The sequence below is a fragment of the Myotis davidii genome, unplaced genomic scaffold, assembly GCF_000327345.1.
Source record: "Myotis davidii unplaced genomic scaffold, ASM32734v1 scaffold99, whole genome shotgun sequence".
Taxonomy (NCBI): domain Eukaryota; kingdom Metazoa; phylum Chordata; class Mammalia; order Chiroptera; family Vespertilionidae; genus Myotis; species Myotis davidii.
Window position 1 is genome coordinate 333,075 of NW_006291015.1, and position 3,947 is coordinate 337,021.

Here is a 3,947-nt window from a genome sequence, read left to right on the forward strand (position 1 = left end):
GGGAACTACTGGTCGCTGCGATGCACAGTGACCACCAAGGGGCAGACACTCAACCCAGGAGTTGCTCCCTGATGGTCAGTGTGCTTCCACAGGGGAAGGTCTGCTCAGCCAGAAGCCAACTCATGGCTGGCCAGCACAGCTGTGGTGGTGGGAGCCTCTCCTGACTCCGCAGCAGCGCTAAGGATGTCCTACTAACGGATTAGCAGTCGTCGGACATCCCCCAAGGGGTCCCAGACTCCAAGAGGGCTCAGGCCGGGCTGAGGGACACCCCACCTCCCACCCCCAAGTGCACAAATTTTCATGCACTGGGCCTCTAGTAGTGATATAATAGTTTGAGAACAAGAAATACAGTAAGGGTATACTTTGATGCAAGAAGTTCAGTGAGTCTTGGGATGCAATCCTTCAATAATGTCTATTTAAGAGTTCATGGATCTTTTGGGAAAAAAAATGGCTTCTTTCTGTTTTGTACATAAAGTTTTATTGGAACACAGCCATGACCATTCATTTACTTATTGTCTTTAGCTATTTTTGCACTTCAAGGTAGTGCTGAATAGTTGCAACAGACTCTCCGGCTGCCAAGTCATAAAGCATTTAGTATCTGGCCTTTCACACAAAATGTTTGTGACCTTGGTAGAGATGATTTCAGTTTTCATAAACTGGTTGGTTTTCCTCAACACGGAGAGCTGACATTTGTTGTCTGCTTACTCTTTCTTAGTCATTGTATAGTAGTTAAATCATTCGATCTTTAGTTCATTCAATACATAGTTATTGAATGCAAGGCATTTTTCTAATTTTCAGTCATGCAGTATAAAATGAACATACCCCCCTCCAAAAAAATGCACAATTTAAAAATACCTGCATAGTGGAGGGCTTCATTCCCATGGAAACAGAAGAAAATAAAATAAATAAAAACATCTAATATAATAAAAGGCTAATATGCAAATAGACCAAATGATGGAACAACCAAACAACCGGTCACTATGATGTGTGCTGACCACCAGGGAGCACGCATGGAACATGGTGGGTGTCGGCAGCAAGTGGCAGAGCACGGAACATGGCGGGCATCGGCAGTGATGGGATGGTGGAGCAGGTGAGCAGGTGGGGGCTGGTCACTGTCATCTGGGCAAGCCTCTGGTGGTTACTAAACATTCTTTGCTTCTGCACGCCATGGTCCTGTCTGGTGCTCACACCTGCTGCCAGTGCTGGCCCTGTTCACACCTGCTGCCGGCACCAGAGGTACAGTTCGCACCCACTGCTGGTGCCCGGCGTTAGCCCCAATTGATCAGTGCCATCAGCAGGTGCAAGAAGTAGCTTCCAGCCCTATTGCCCCTCACGGCTTCACCTCCTCCTGCTCCTAAGGGGCAATAGGAGCCGGGAGGCGCCTCTCACATCTCCTGCCGGCGACAGCACCAAAGCCATCACTCACACCCACTGCCGGCGCCTGCCCAACTTGCACCCACTGATGGTGCTGGCCCTGCTTGCATCTGCTGCTGGTGCCAGCCCCAATCACTCTGTGTAATCAGCAGGTGCAAGCGGGGCCAGTGCAGTCAGCGTGTGGGAGTGACGGCAGCGGGAGTGGGACTGCTGGCAGACAGGGGATCAGGGGCTGTGGTGGGAGGGGCTGAGACTCGCCCCTGTGCCCACTGCAGCCTCCCAGCCCATAGTTCCTTTCAAGGTGCACAAATTAGTGTACTGGGCCCCTCGTAAATAAATAAATAAACATCTATAATGTTAAATTTAAAGCAAGCTTTAAAGAGAAATCATAAACTAGTGAAAAAGGACATGGAATGTGAAAAGTGATAAATGTTTTAATATGGTAGTATTTTGATGATGTGCAGGTTCCCTTCTGCTGGAGACCAATTCCAGCATGACATCAGGGCTGCACCTGGGAATGGCTGATGGCATTTTCCCAAACCTGAATAGGATACATTAAATTGATTTCTTGGCTGCCAGACAGCTAAAGGGCATCTTAATCTACATGTTATTACCTTCTACTGGCCAAGCGCCTGAATAGCCATAGGCTAATTCCCCCATTCTGAAACCCTGACCCTTTGAAGTGTATATCTCTGCCTGGCCTCAGGACAAGTTGTGTTAATAAAAAGCATGGGGTCCTGGGATGAGGAGACCTAAGACCTGAGAACCTAAGACCTTAGACTTAAGACCTTAAAACTTAGCTCCTTTAGCTAAGCTCCTCTGACCCCCAAATGCTTTTCAAAATTATACTTCATCTCTGGACTCCAATTTAATCCTTCTTCAGATTCCTGAACCCTTCTTGATGCTGGGACAAGAACCCCGGCACCCTTCACCTGATCAATCATCTCCCATTTTGTCCTCCAGCTACCACAGGTGTGAGGGTTGAATGCTGGCATCTACATCCTTCATTGTAAGACTGACTTTGACTAACAAAAACAGCTCAAGATCAAAAGGCATGAGGAGTCATGAGCCCCTGCTCCCCAATGACTGACAACTGAAGAGTTAATGAACTTTTGGTAGTCAAATTCAAGAACCAAGATTTCTGAACCGAGGCCCAATATCTGGTGCCATTTTGTCACTAACATGACCACAAGCAATACCTTAATTCACTCTTTTATCAATGAGTAACAAGGTTTCTAGATTTCAGCAAGAGAGCAACAAATTGTACCACCTTCTGATTCATTCTCTCTAGATATCAATTACATATACACCACTTTCTTTTTAAATTTATTTAGGATCTGATACCTGTAAAGTATCAATTCTGAAATCAATTACTGTATGTTATGTTCTTGTTTGAAAATTCAAGACTTCCATTGTCTAACTTAAAAAGGGGGTGAGCGGAATATATTGAAACCCAAAGGACTTATGGGGAATAAGAAAAAAGCTGGTAGAGATAAAATAGAAACCACAGGGTTTCAGGATTTCTGTTTTAAAACAAATTTTTAAGTCTCATTTATTTGTTGCCATGAAAATTAATAAATATGTATTTTTTTTCATTTATTTATCCTCTTACCACAGTATTTATAGTTCAAATTCCATGGGGAAATAGTACTCAGATTATCATACCATTCTGAATGGTATATAAAGAAAGGCAGGTAATAATACGCATAAGAAAATTAAACACTAACACCAAAAGAAGATAGCCTGAGAAATAAACAAATAAGCAAAAAATAACCTTAAAGCCACCCAAATCTAATAGGTTTTTGGTCTCCTGACAAAAGCACTTACTTGTCAGAATTGGGCCAACTTTAGACAACTAGACATGAAATAGATTCAAACTTCTATCCTTTTCGGGACATATCTTAAATAATTTGACGTCACATATATAAACTGTGATATATAAACACCATTTTTTTTCTGACATTCTTAAATTCTCTCACTTTGAATGTTTAAACTTACTATTTGGAACCAGTCCAATGTTTCTGTTATTTTTACAAAAAAAATCAGTTGAGTATAATCACAGAAAGCATTTGCATAAGTAAAAATACATACTTGGATCAAACAGCTAACCTCCAAACAAATATAAACTATTTTCCTGAAGTATATTTTGCTTCTCTGCTTAATTAATAAAACACTGAAGGGGAGATTCAATAGGTAGACTTGATAAAAAAAAATATAGCCACATATAGTCATTATCTATCTAGAACCTGGTTTTATGGTTGTGACAAAATGTTTAAAAATTAAATATGTTATAAAATTTCAGAAACAGCTCATAAATTAGCTTAATTTAAACTAAAAATGAAAGAAGCTTTTTTTCTTTTCTTTTCTTTTATTTTTTTAAATTAAATCTTTATTGTTCAGATTATTACATTTGTTCCTCTTTTTTCCCCCCATAACCCCCTTCCTCCCAGTTCCCGCCCCACCCTCCGCCCTCACTCCCCACCCACTGTCTTCATCCATAGGTGCACAATTTTTGTCCAGTCTCTTCCTGCATCCCCCACACCCCTTTCCCCCCCCCAAGAATCATCAGTCCA